Source organism: Callospermophilus lateralis, chromosome 7 (genome assembly GCF_048772815.1).
Source record: "Callospermophilus lateralis isolate mCalLat2 chromosome 7, mCalLat2.hap1, whole genome shotgun sequence".
Taxonomy (NCBI): domain Eukaryota; kingdom Metazoa; phylum Chordata; class Mammalia; order Rodentia; family Sciuridae; genus Callospermophilus; species Callospermophilus lateralis.
Window position 1 is genome coordinate 96,285,972 of NC_135311.1, and position 15,048 is coordinate 96,301,019.

General features: G+C 39.9%; 1 pseudogene; it reads right to left on the reverse strand.

The window, feature by feature from the left end:
* Window positions 1-1,414: 1,414 nt before the first annotated feature.
* LOC143404457 (large ribosomal subunit protein eL32 pseudogene) overlaps window positions 1,415-15,048 on the reverse strand; it is a 35,359-nt pseudogene continuing 21,725 nt past the window's right edge.

Below are 15,048 nucleotides of genomic sequence, written 5' to 3' on the forward strand. Positions count from 1 at the left end.
GAAATTCACCTGCATGGGAACTGTACCCCTTCCTGATTGCTATTAAAATGTATCCTTGGGCTGGGGTTCTGGTTCAGTGATAGAGCGCTTGCCTAGCATGTATGAGGCACTGGGTTCGATCCTCAGCACCATATAAAAAATAAATAAACAAAATAAAGGTATTGTGTCTCCATCTGCAACTAAAAAAATTAAAAGAAAATGTATCCTCACTTCCAAGGTCAAAACTTTGCACAATGGAGAGTTTGCCCTTGTGGCAGATTTCTTTTTTAGAGATGGCCAGGAGTTACACTGTGTACTTATCTGGGAGACCTATAAAAGGTGGGGCCGGTGGGGGAGGGGCAGGACTAGAAGAGGAGCCAGGACTTGCTTAGAAAACAGCCCAGTTGCCTCTTAGAGCCATTTAACTTCCCTGTACTTCCTACCTCAACTCCAAATAGCAAAACTAGGGTTTAATTTCTTTCTTGTTTTGGCTTCCAGCTACAGGATTATCTTTGTACTACAAGCTTCCCATTTTATGAAACCACCAATCAGCGAGTCCTTCTGTGAGGCATAGGTCCAGCCTGGAAGGCAGGAAATTGATGCAGATATCCTTGTGGACACTGGCCCTGCATACTTGAGGTAACTGGAGGTATACCACTTTTACACCTAGCATATGACTATTTCATAAATATCACTGAAGATCATGACATATCTTTGAAAGCATTTAAAATCTTTTCCAAATGAAATCCAAAGACTTTCCATTACAGTGGCATTACTGCCCTCTCTTCACATCAGTCTTCATTCCCACGGATCTCTGATCCCAACAGCCTCTGCTTGCCTTTTGGAGCCTCAGTGGTTCTAGATCACATATGGAACACATGAGTGGATGACTTCAAGAAGTGTCTTCCATCCTGTGGTCACAGTTTTGGTTTAAGAATGCAACTTAGGGGGCTGGGGATGTGGCTCAAGTGGTAGTGCGCTCGCCTGGCATGCGTGCGGCCCGGGTTCGATTCTCAGCACCATGTACAAACAAAGATATTGTGTCCGCCGATAACTAAAAAATAAATATTGAAATTCTCTCTCTCTCTTTCTCTCTCTCAAAAAAAAAAAAAAAAAAAAAAAAAAAGAATGCAACATAGGAACTACATGGACCCAAACTGAAAAACTCTTAGGTTTTCTGCTGGAAATGCTAAAACTTTTTGCTGGAGATCAATAGGGAAGTAATGCAGGAAGTCTCTTGCTTTAAGATTCCAAGGAAGGCAGAATGTAGGAACTGGTTGAGTTGCTGGGTCAAGCCACGACAATGCTATAGTTGAATTAATAAATAAAAGTCAATATGGCCTCCTCTGCCTTTTTGACAATTTCTATGGTTTTATTTGAACACAAATGAAATGTGAACATGGGCCTTCTACGATGAGAATTTGTAGAATTTCTTCTACAAAGAAAATGATTCTTTGCTGAGCAGCCTGACATTGGGATTGGTGACTGACGGGCCAGCTGAGCTGCTCTTTCAATGATGGCTTGGCAGTTATTGTAGGGAAGATCATAAGCAATATGAGCACAGTAAGATTTGTTACACAACAACAGGAGTTCCAGCTCCTTGATGTTGTAGGCCAGAAACTTCCGGAAGCCACTGGGCAGCATATGTTTCCTTTTCTTGTTGCTCCCATAACCAATGTTGGGCATCAAGATCTGGCCCTGGAATCCTGTCTGCACCCTATTGCCAATAGCTCTGAGTTTCGGCTAGATATGCTGAGATTTGACATATCAGACTGATGGGTGCTGGACGAACTTTTTGGTCCTCTTTTTGACAATCTTGAGCTTCACCACAAGAGGTCTGTGGGTGGCCTTAACACCAAGTGTCGTCTTTGTAGGGAGAGCTGAAGTAGGCTTTTATAGTACATGTTAAGCCTCTATATCATGTTTTCCATACTTAGCCATTAAAAGCATCCAAAGATGCTCCAGAAAGTCCTAAAAAGTTGTACTTACAGATATTTGGCCTTGACTTATCTCCAACTGTCAATAAAGACTCAGTCTTTTTTGGCTTGCCACAGGTGGTAGGTGACAAGGCCATTAGAGCTTGGAGCAGACAGGGTTGTCTTGCCTTTACAGCATGAGAAAAAGAGCATCCCTGGCCTGGGAATGAGGGTCTATGCAGGCAAGGCTTCACTCACCATCAAATAATACTTTTGGGCTATCCAGTTTCTCGCTGGGATTGACAAGCGCAATGTGTTAAAAAGTTTGCTGAACTTCTGTCTTGCATCTATTATCCATAGTTTTTTTTTTTTTTTTTTTCAATATTCACCTGTGTTAATATTTTACTTTAAGTCAATTCCCTTTTTTTTTTTTTTTAGTTTTAGAAACCATTTAGTAGTAAGATAAAATGTGGATCATGACAGCAAATGGGAAAACCAATATTTAACACACATTTCAAGAAATATTTCATTAATAAAAAGTGTTTGTGGACCACTTAAAAGAAGCTTAAACATGATCAATTTCAAAAGTCTAGGAGTAGATCAGTGCTTTTTTTTGTTGTTGTTGTTGTAGAAGATGTAGATGTGAATTTCACTTTATAACATATTTTAACTGTTTTGTAAATTGAAATAAAAATCCATATTTTAATGTTAGTGTAAGCTTTGGGTTTCTTATGTCTGATTTTCACATTTCCCTTATAGAATATTCTTAAGTTTATGTGTGTGTAGATATATGTGTATACATAACATATATATATATATATATAATATACACATATATATGTACAGTATACATATATATAATGTTTATATTAGAGACCATCAACATAATTAATTGTTCAAACGGTTAAGCTAATAAATTTTGTATGAGCTCAGAAAATAACTTCAACAATCTCTGTCAATACTTTTAATTAAAAATAATTTTCATCATATTTTTAATAGAGAAAAGAAGAAAGGGCCAACAATCCTATGCCCCATAAAATCCCTTTGATGTTAAAAAAATAACAATATGTCTGCATATATCTTCTAAGTTCCTGCAATATGTCATTGATTAGGAAGATTGTAGTCCTGCAGTGTGGTCATTCTAGAATTCCAACATTTAACCTAAAATTTTATGAGTGAGTTACAGATACCCCAGTAAACATCAGGCAAATAGCCCATAGGTTGCTTGACCAGTTCTTCTGTGACACTTTAATAATCGAATTCATTTTCCTGCAACTCATGAAGTCTGATCCCCACAAATTGTTCCTATAGACAAATTAGTGCAAGTTTGGGGCTCCTAATGTCCGAGTATAATATATAACAAGAAGTAGAGCCATCATAAGTATCATTACAGGTTCAACTTTGAAATGGAAATGTCTTACTCCCTTGCCTCTGAGCTTCTGGCCCCAATAAATTAAGAGTATCTTGAGATTATAAGTCAAGCTGTTAACAAAAAACAAACAAACAAAAAGCCTACAGATGTTACCACTTTCACTACTTATCAGTGCAATCAATTTGCATGAGGCAGGGCATTCAAAACAAAGTGCTGAAATAAAGACAATACTGAGGCTGACCTGTTGGCAAATATTATCCACAATTCCAACACCCAGTGCTGGAGTTAATCAAAATGAACTAATTTCTCTTTATGGTTGAACTTGAAAAACTAAACATTATCAATTTAAAATTCTAAAAAAAAAAAAAAATGCTCAGTGGTAAAGCGCTTGCCTTGCATATGTGAGGCCCTGGGTTCAATCCTCAGCACCACATAAAAATAAATAAAGATACTGTGTGTTTATCTACAACTAAATAAATATTAAGAAATTTCTTTTAAAAATTATCAATAAATTAGGAGCACACATATTATCCCACAATATCTGAAAACAAGCGGATCAGATCCTATTTAAAATGTTCATCCCACTCTAAAAAATAAAGCCCTTGTTTCCCCTTTGGGCTGACAGCCTTAAAGTTGTGGCTGTGAAAAATAACAGGGAAGTGACAAGTAACATTTTCACAGAGCTTTGTAGATTCACGAAGGGCTTTGACGTAAGGGAGGAGTATGAATTTCAGTCCTCAACTCTAACCTGGAGCTTTCTGTGCCGTTTTCTCTCAGTGTTATGAACTTCACTGCCTAGGCTCACGGGCCCTTTGAATCATAATTTTGAACTGTCCTACTACTCTATTTTACAATTATTACTTCACATGATTGCCTCTGCCCCTGGATTGTGAACTTCTCAAAGGAACTGTGAAAGAAATGTGAAAGTAGACAGAATCAAAATGGAGTCGCTTATGTCAACCCTCACACACAAAAAGTAAATTAAGCCAGGAGATTATGAAGGAAAGGTTCTCACACATGATTGCCTGATAGTAACTATCACAAAAGACTGCCAAACCACAAGCTTGCAGTGAGGCCACCGCAACCTTATATAAAAAGTACTTCTACAAGGACATCTGCCCAGCAACTGTCTGTTCAACCTCGATTGACGCCACTATTGTAATTAATCATTGTGGCTGAGGATTATTGTTTCAAAATAGCTGATGTAATCCTCCTTATTTTGGCCTTTAAAAACTTCCCCTGGCCCCAACCTCTTTAAATATACCCATAGTTTACTCTGATGTGTGTATTCGTGCTGTAATGCTCTGCTGATCCAAAATAAATATCGTTATTCTTTGGAGAATCTCTAATTGCTTGTTTTTTAGATTGACAGAACAGACTATGTCTTGCTCATTTTTGTATTTTCAGTGCCGAGTCTAGTGCAGAGGTGCAGGGTATTTGCTTAATAAGTGTTGGATTCCTTGGGAGCCCATAAAAAGACTGAGCATTGGGTAATTTTTTTTTTCATCAGCTCAGCACATGCCTTCCTCATCAGTAATATTTATTAAGTAACAGCATATGTTGTCCTCATCAAGGAATATTTATTAAGCAACAAATTTGTGCATAAAATTTGGCAAGGTACCACTGCCTCTAACATCCGTCTTCTTTCAGTCCTTCCGATCTCCAAGTTTGTGTGCTCATTAGCTTTTTTTGGGTCTGTTGCAAGAACTTTGAACTCTGATCAGCACACACCTGACCCACTCCTACCTGTAAGCCTCTGCTCATATGTTTCTCTCCACCTCATCATTTCTGCACACTCATTATCATTTGCACTTCAAGCCCTTCCTGATGGTCTCTTCTGGCACCGTTCTAGTGGGGCAGGGGTGGGGGGGAATGGAGGTCAGAAATACCATCTCCTGATACTCCCTAATGTGATATGTTACTCCCCCCCACTTCCCGCCGTGGCTACTTATAAACAGGCTTTCTTTATTCTTGTAGATTTTCTCATTGAAGGAAGAATTTGTGTTGAATTTTATGTCTATCAGAGCATCCAAACCACATAGTCAGTTTTGAAAAAAAAATTAGGTGAAAGACTAATTTTTGTAATGTTATAGCTCATTCTGTCTCTTCTGAAATAGCTTATAGTGACTCTTAGTTACTGTCAGAATTGGAGTAAAATCCTAGAGTCTTGGATCGAGAGAACAAAAGGAAGGGATTCCTGTCTTTCAATGATTCGGACATACTCCTAGCTGCGTATTCCTGTGCAGGCTACTTAGCATCTCCAACAGCCTTTCCAGATTAGTTTTGTAATCATGCTTAAAAGCATACTTGAAGAATAAAATGAGATAATAGTTGTGAAGGCATTATTACAGGGCCTAGCTCATGGAAAGGTTGAATAAACTGTCATTCCTTTACAATTGTTGTTGTTACTATGATTGCCAAATGATGCTGTAGAAAATCTTATAAAAATTGGAAATTAAAAGGCATGTGAGCGGAGGAAGAACGTTGCAGCTATTTTGTGGTTGTTGAATCAGTATCTGCCAATGGAGAACTCCCTGAGGGCCAGTTCTGTGTCAGATCTCTGCTTCCTTAGCTCTTAGTTCAGTACTTGGTACAGAAAAGGATGCTTTAAAAGCCTTTTGGATGCAACCATATGCATTTGTTGATTGTGATAACAATAACCCTAGTATACTGAGTGATTACAAGATGAGTAGTCTTAGACTCTTTACAAACCATCTCACTTAGACTACACCACATTTCTGTTAGAAATGAGCTACTCTCCTCTGGGTTTCCATGCCTGTTATCCCAGGGACTCAGGAGGCTGAGGCAGGAGGACGCAAGTTTAAGGCCAGCCTCAGCAACGTAGCGAGACCTTGTCTCAAAAATAAATAAACAAATAAATAAAAAGGGCTGAAGATGTAGCTCAGTGGTAAAGGGCCCCTGGACTCCATCTCCAGTACCAAATAAATAAAAGAAAAAAAAATAATGAACGGCTGTTCTATTTTGTTATTTTGTTGTAGAGGCTGCATAACTCACCCTGGGTCACCGAACTAGGAGTCTAAGACTGAAGAATGCAGGACTATCTAATTCTAAAACCCAAGCTCTCAACCACTGCTAGGTGTGTCCCCACAGTGTTAGAAGGTTCATGCAGGGTTCTGGGCCCTGAACTAAGAAGCGGGCACAGGTGAGGTTGAAGTGGTGAGGCTGAAGAGGCAGCAGCTGTCAGTTGACTTTGGTAAGGAAATCCGGGTTGGGGTGGGAAGAAGAAAACCGAGGATCACCAAAAGAATTTGTGCTGGAGGCCCGCTGGCAAGCCTGATAGCCCAGCTTCTAGCACTATCCACTTCCCAGCACCCCAGGTTGGTGGCAGTTTCCCCAGGCAGGTTTCCTAACAGGCCAACCACAGCCGGCCTGGGCAGGCTGCAAGGCAGACCCGAGGTGTAACAGCAGTGCTAATGGGAACTTGGCCCTGCCCCAAGCCGGTAAGGAAAGAGGCTGTTGGCTCTTGTGAAAAAAAAAATCCTTGGTCCAGGCCATTTTTCCACAAAGAAAAATTCACCGCCCCCCAAAGAAACGCCATTGCCTGCTCCCAGTGCCAAACTCGAGGAAAATCAAGTCGTGATTCTCCCCTGCCTGGGTGAAATGACAGATAGCAAAAGAGCTTTCAGTTTCCTCTACCCCAAAAAAGTCTGCCAGAGATATAAATATTTAAAAACAGGAGCTAGACTGAGAGGGTTCGCTTTCACGGTGTCTTCTTTGGCAGGCGCGATCCTCCCACCAGATATCATTTTATTCCGTGTAATGGAATGGCAGTTCTGGGTCGCACATCCCAACTTCTGACACGCTGAGTGGAAGGAAAAAAAAAAAAAAAGACTGTGACCCTCGTAAACTATTTTTGTAGTTTGAAACAGACACGGACCCTGGTTGTGAATGCCAGATCGAACAGAGCTGTGACGGCTTTGCTCTATTTTTTTTTTTTTTTTCTCCTCCGGCTGTTTCCTTATTTTTATCTCCTGCTAAGAAGTCCTGTCTCAGATTTTGGCCAGTAGGATGACTCCCTTTCCTTGATACAGAGGAGGGGGTTCTCATTTATTTATTTATTTATTTTACTTTTACATTAAAAAAAAAAAAAAAAAGAAGAAGAAAAACCCAAAACCAAAAAACAACAACAAAAACACACCCCAACTGTTCTCATCTCAAAATGGTTATGCAAGGAACAGTTCTATAAAAGAATGTAGTCCACATCTCTTTGTTTCTCCCATACTGCGGTCCCCAACCTGCAGATTCAGAAGACAATTCGAAGTTATTAACCCTCTTTCTGTATAGAGAAATGGTTACAACCTCTGTGAAATTAAGTAGGTTCGAGCGTCCCAGTTGACCTTCACGATCTAGGCCTTCATAATTTTAGGTGGATTAGAGGAAACTAATGAGGATTTTGAAACAGGCTTTGGACTAAAACTCTCATCATGCAAATCCACTGAAAACCCCCATAACTTTAAAGCACAATTAACCTGATCCCTTGTCTTCCCCCTCCTGTCTCTGACTCACTTTATTTCCTCTTATTCTGTTTTTCTTAATCAAACCACAACAGTGGCATGGTGGAGATATATATATATATATATATATATATATATATATATATATATATATATATATTTATTTATTTATTTATTTTTTGCTATTTTTCATTACATTCCGCAACCCTTTTTCTTTCGTTTCCTTCTCTCCCCCCACCACCTTTTTGTTCTAAATTGCTCTGTCCTCAGAGTCTTTTTAAATGTGGTTTAGGACTCACAAGAGTTAATAGGCACAGGGGGAGGAACCCACTTGTTTTAAGCCTGGAGCCTGTCACCTTTTCTTGGCAATTACACTGCTAATGGCTGGGTCCCAAGCAAAGTGGCAAAGAATATCTCTTCTCACGTTCCCAACTCACAGTGCATCCCCAAATACCAGATGGTGTTTTTGGAATCCATTTCACTATGTTTGATATGACAATACTTTTGTATAATGTTAAATTATATATAACTATTGCAAATAGTTGAGATCAGAGCAACCAAGAATCAGAAAATTAGACACGGGAAGGAAAGATAGAAACTAAAGACTGTGGACTTTCATCTGCCCCCCTTGGACCCTGTCCCCTTGGATTTTCTTTTAATCTGGAGAGGATTGGCAGGAGGGGTTGGGGTGTGGGACGGAGGGGGTGCAGCATGGGGGGGGGAGCATGGGGGATGGGGAGGAGCAAAACGTAGCGCTGCTGTGTCTTTGCGATGAAATAACACCGAATTGGGATCCTCTCCCTGCTGGAGTTTGGTACATATCACGAAAAACTTGCCAGACATTTCGCGAGCAGCGTCATCTCCTTTCAATGGCCAAAAAAACCTCAAAATCAGCCAAAGAAGACTGATAAAGCCCCACAACCAACCCCTTTTTTGGAAACCGTGTGTGTTTTTATTCTTTGTTGAGGGACACGCAAATGAATTACCAGACCTGAAAACCTGAGTCACTGCCTTAGGAGTCATTAGAGGGACAGTGAAGGAGAAAACAAATAGCGACTCAAAACAGCACAAGGGAATTGGACAGAAGTAGTGCAGAGGCTTCCCCTGTTGTGGGGGCACGTGGATATACTAATTTTTTTTTTCTAATGTCAGTAGATGGACCTGGACCCTTGCAGTAAAAACATCTCAAAGAGTGCTCCCTTTGAAACACTTGAGTAACACCCATTGAGCTGTATTCCTACCCCAGCTGGCCGCATGGGGTAAACACATCTCCTTAATTTTAATTTTCTGGCTATTTGACAATAGGCAACCTCTGGTCCTCTTTCCTCAACCTTCAAACAGTCCTTATCTCCACATTGCAGGACTTATTGATTTCAGCCCAGAGCGAATGCATTACAGCCAAGTGATAAATTGCTTAAAATTATTCTTAAAAAAATGAAAATGCTGGAAACCTCTGGCGCTGCTTTTTGAATGGAGGGTGGGCAGGACAATTTCCAAACTGCAAATATCAGATTCTTTCAGCCGACTGATTCCTTCTTCCTCAGTCACATTACCAACCTTCAGAGCCCATCCTCAGAAGCAAGGGTTCACCCTATTCATGCCACTTGGGATTTACGTTGCAGATGAGCTTCCCCTCCACCACCAGTCCCTGCTTCATACCCGACCCCTTCTCTCAACATCTCACCCTCCCCCACTTGCCTCTCCCGGCATATAGCAGCACTGTCCTCCCCGGAAAGCTCCTACAGCTCCAGTGACTACTACATAATTAACAATAACTTGTAGCAATGCAATTTAAGAGTCCTTTTAATGGGCAGCGATGGTAGAATGTATAGCCCATCTTTCTTTGTCATCTGAGAAAAGCGGCCCCATGCAGAGCTGCTGGTTGCTGAGTGACGCTTTGTTGTCTGCACCAGACACAGTACCAGCTGCACTGGCAGGTAGCCGAAGTGCAAGGAGATAGCTGCCAAACTATGCTATACAAAGGGAGCCGTGCCAGAGAGAAAGGGACCTTTGCATGCAATGACCTCTGACCCCTGAGCCAGCATGGATCCCATATTCATCCCTTCCAGACAATTGCATCTTTCATTCCACCACAAACTATGATTAGAAAGGGACTGTTTGTGATTGGGGTTGGTTAGCTTATAAGTTCCCACCAATGGAGTTATTGCATTTTCCTTCCATTTTTAACAGTGACAATAATTTTCTTTATCTGGGGGTAAGAAGAGATAAGCAATTAAACAAGGGGAAATAAGAAAAGCAAAACAGTAACCCAGCCAGTGGTATGGGGCAGGGATTCAAGGAAAGTGAAAAGGGTTTAGATAATGACCATATGGCATTTAAAAGTCAACCGGAAATTGAACTCTCACCTGATCAGGGGGAAGCTTCCCATAAGGAGACCAATGGAACTGTGTATTTTTAAGAAAATTGCTAGCATCCTCGACACTGCTATATAATACGTCTTTCTTTCTAGCAGCAGAGCTTTTGTTTGGGCAACTTAGATTAATGAGAAACTAACAGCTTGTATTTGAATATGTCTTAGCAAGTTCACTTTTGTTCTTCTTTGAAAAACATCAGCGATCTTTGGAAAGTGGCTTTTATTTTGTATTTTAAAGCCATTCTACACCAGGACCTATGAAAAGAAGCCCACAGGCTCAAGTAAGGACCACCTGAAAGCCAGAGCAGCCTTTTTGAACCCCAGTCTTCGCCGTCATCCAGTGGGCAGAGAAACTAGTTGTTAGCACTTTACACAAACACAGCTGCATACCACTGTGCACCTAGGAAACACTCTCACAGTGGCCAAAACATAAGGAACAGTGGTTTCCAATTCTACATCTTCCAGGAAAAGAGAGAGAGAGAGAGAGAGAGAGAGAGAGAGAGAGAGAGAGAGAGAGAGAGAGAGAGAGAGTCTATGGTGTAGGTGGGGGTGTACTCTAAGAGCTTTTCTAGCAGCAGAGGCCTTTCTGGAATAATTCTTCTTTGATCTACTTCCCTATCAAAGACCCTGTTCCTTGGAGGCAGGGAAAAGAAAAACAGGTACCTGCCCACCAGCCTGGAGGAGCTGCACCTGACTTCAGACTCCCACACGAAGCCGTCTGTTCTTTATTTTCACTCTGTATGAAGCTAATGGAATTTGCAGTTGATTAACCTCAAATCTGGAGAAGTGATCCAGTCTGGAACTGCAGCTGGCAGTGCTAAGGCTCCTTGTCCTCCCTAACTGAGTCAGACAGCAACAAGTGTTGCTCCCCAGAAGCAGAGGCCCAGAGACATGGGTTTGAGAGGGAGCATCCCAGGGGTTCAGGGACAGCCAGTAGGAGCAGAGGCAGACCGTGGCTAGCATCTGAGCTCCAAAAATAAAATGCTGCTGTCTAGATGACAAATTAAAGCAAGAACCTGAGAGTGCATAAGAAGAAAAACATCCTTCTGTGTGGAGTCTCAGCTCTGTGGAGAGGCAAATGTGGTTAAAGCATGAATGTTGGGCTAGACTGTCTGACTTTGAACCCGGGCTCCCTTACCTACCAGCTGTGTGACTGAACAAATTACTGAACTTCTTTCTCTGTGCCTCCCTCTCCTCATCTATCAACTGGGAATAATGGTAGTCATTGAGGAATTGTAATGAGAGCTAAATGGATTGATATTTATAAAGGGCTTAAGAATTATACTTGGTCAGTGTGTGTGTGTATGTGTGTGTGTAAATAATAGCCTGTATTTTTTTTGAATATATATTTTTTTGTGTGTATCTCCTTAAAATTTTTTCCTTAAAAATCCATGAACTTATTTTTAGGAAATATGTAAATATGTATTTTTCTATTAGAGTCATTAATTTTACTCATATTGCATTAAGAGAAGTTAGGTATCTTTTTATCAGCTTATAAACCTAAAAGACAACAATAATATAGGTATCTTGATATTTTGCTAGACTAAAAAAATTTACAAAACCAACTCTCATGTTAAAGCAGGGGTATAAGCAAGTTAAAGCCATAGGGTTGTTCTGTATTGTTCTGCCTCAGACAGTAAAGGTTGCTGTCGAATTTTCTGAGGGGAAGCTTCCACATATGGTATATTTAGTGCATGAAATGTGGCAGTTGGATTCCTGTGTGTTTTTTTAAAATTGTCATATAAACAAATAATTCCAAACATATTTCTTCTTCGTGGATTTGTTTCTATTTTGCAAATTGTTTCAGGCATCAATAAACAGGATTATACAAATGTGCATACAACTGCAAAACTCATTTAGTTTAGCAAGTGCTTCTCACATATTCATTTACTCAACAATGCTACTTTCAAGTCATGTCAACATTACTCCATTTCTGCCTCATGACTAATACAGTGTTACTTAAACCCATTTCACATCTTACACCCAAGGAACACCACCAACCTTTTGGTGGGCACCACCTGGTTTCTAATTAAAATCAAATTAAGAAAGGAACCTTCTGCAGAAGTGCAGATTCTTCCCTAGCACTCTTACAGGCTGGTGTCCTTGGCCAGAGTCTACAACGTTACAACCATGAATTCGAAAGCTCATTATAGGGAAGAAGCAAGAAGTGAAAAGCACAGTAGACCAATTAAGGGGCTGTTAGTGAGAGGCATATGGCTATCCAAGAGAGCGATGTTTGCATTGTCTGTTCTTTTTTATCAAGGAGAGTGAAATGAATTTTTCACTTGTAAAGTAATACTCTGCCAATTTCAAAATACCCCAAGCTGGATCCCTAATATTCGTGGATGAGAGAATGGGGAGTCGCATACTAAAGACTCTCACCTTCCACATAATCATGAGAGAATGTACTACTTTGCGTGTTGAGTAAGGGATTTCTAAATGCACACAACCATCCTGAGCCCGGCCAACAGGAAAACAATACCCGTTATTCACTCAATTTTCTTAAGCTAAAAAAGGCGAGTGATAACAACATATGCTCTAAATGTGACCCATGCAGTTTAGCTTAAAGGCAAAATAAGATAAAAGTCAGCCTTGCACACAGAGTTTTTAAACAGAAACATACGTATCTATACACTTTCCTTCCCTCTCCATATGTTACCCTGTGGTAGGAACCTAATCCTGAGCATCACACCTTTTGCTCCTGGATCCCAAGCTCTTCTCAGGAAGGAGTGCCAGCCCTGGGAGCAGGTGGTGAGGATGGATGTGACGGTTTCACAGGTGGAGACACTTGGTGTTCCTGACTTCTAGTTGATTGAACTCAAGGTACTGCCACTCTTCATTTGGGAGGCAAGAGAATGTTGTCTCTCTTCAGAATCTCACTGACAATGCAAGTGAAATGGAGTACTTCAAGGTGGCCTTACTCAAAGAAAACACTGTGAAAAGGTTTGCTTCCTTTTTATTTAACTTCATTTGCCCCAGAACTGCCAAATATAATTGCAGACTCTAGGAGCAAACTTTCTTCTTTATGTGTGTCTTTTGGATAGAGCTTGGAACACCAGGAAAAAAAAAGTCACCATCTGGGGGAACTGAGTTCCTGAAATGCATGCTTTTATAACCAAAAGTAAAGTGTGGACAGCTTAGAATTGAAACCAAAATCTCATCCTCTGTGATCCAGACTCCTTAGTGGTGGTTGGCAAGTCCTCACCTGTCTGCAAGGAGAGGTATGTTTCACTGCTGTGCTGCCCAGGACCAATTTCAGTTGAGGTCTCAGATGCTAAGTTTGTACTCAAGCACAAGTGCTTAGGAACCTGATGTCACTCAGACATACAGGTTCCCCAAGGAAAACAGACCTCTGAAGTCTGAGAGCTCCTTCTGGCTTGAGGCTTTTCTTTTTACTGACTTCTGGGGATTCCATGTCCTTTCAAATTGGGTTTTGACTACAGTCACTCAAGACTATTTGTAAGAAGTAGTCTTTATTGACACTCTTTCTCAGTTTGATAAATTAAATTCTTGGAGGGAAAAAGTTTTTAAAAATTAATGAAAGCCACGTTGCTCTTCAGGTTCATGTGTAATGGAGAAGCAATGATTTTGCTAAAATTCTATTTTAAAAATTTTGACTATGGGACATATTATTCTCATATTCAGGTGATGCCCAATACAGTGTTTACAGATGCTCTCCAGGGGAGGTGTGGGAGTCCTTGACATTTTAATTTTAGAGGGACCTCAAGGGGAATTAAACAAACAAACAATCCAACATGAGTCTTTTCTTCTTTCCTGATCAGAAACCAAACCAAAACCAAAAAATGAAAAAACTCCAAACAAATAAATGAAGAAAAGATGTATTAATTTAATAGTAACGGTGATGATAGCTAACACATATGAGTCTTTACTATGTATCAGGCACTATGCTAAGTACTTTATAAGTTCACACCCTTTAACAGTTATAAGAAGCCAGACTCAGTGGCACATACTTGCAATCCCAGTGTTTAAGAAGACTGAGGCAGGAGGATTGCAAGTTCAATTTTTTTTTTTTTTTTGAGCCTCAGGAACTTTGAATGCAGCAAAGGGGAGGGGGCAAAGGGATAGGAAAGTTGGTGGAATGAGAGGGATATCATTGCCCTAGGTACATGTATGGTTGCACAAATGGTGTGACTCTATTTCATGTACCACCAGAGAAGCAAAAAATTCTGCTCCATTTGTGTACAATGAATTGAAGAGCTTCCTACTGTCATGTATAACTGATTAGAATAAACAAAAAAGAATTCACTATATATTAGAGACTAAAAAGTGTTGATATAATAACATATTTACAGATAAAATAATAGATGGTTGTATTTGGTGAAAATATTAGTTATTAACTATGAAAGTATATGTAATTATGGCTCTGGTTTATTTTAGAGTATAGGTTCAACCACACATCATGCAAATTATAAAGATATTATATTTAATGTTTATGTAATAGCATAGTATTTCTTCTAAAATAATAGTAAGGGAAAGTATCTGTAATTAAATAAATGCTCTCTTTAATTACTGTAAAAAACAAAACAAAACAACAAAAAATAACAAAACAAAACAAACCAGCCTCAGCGACTTAGCAAGACCCTAAGCAACTTAGTGAGACCCTTCTCAAAATAAAAAATAAAAGGGATGGGGATGTGGTTCAGAGGTTAAGTGCCTCTGTGCTCTGTCCCTTGCACCCCAAACAAAAACAAGGCAAAACTTGAGCCTAAGAGAGTTTGAGTAACTTTGTCTAGTCACACAGAAAGTGCTTTTGGATCTTGGGCTATTCATCTTTAGAGCTCATACTCTTAGTCACTATTTATATTGCCCTAGGACATTACTATTTATGTGGATCACTATGGCTTAATTATAATAAGAATAGAATGAGGTAACAAATAAAGAGTTACATATAAAGTCAGGTCTTTGGTCTTC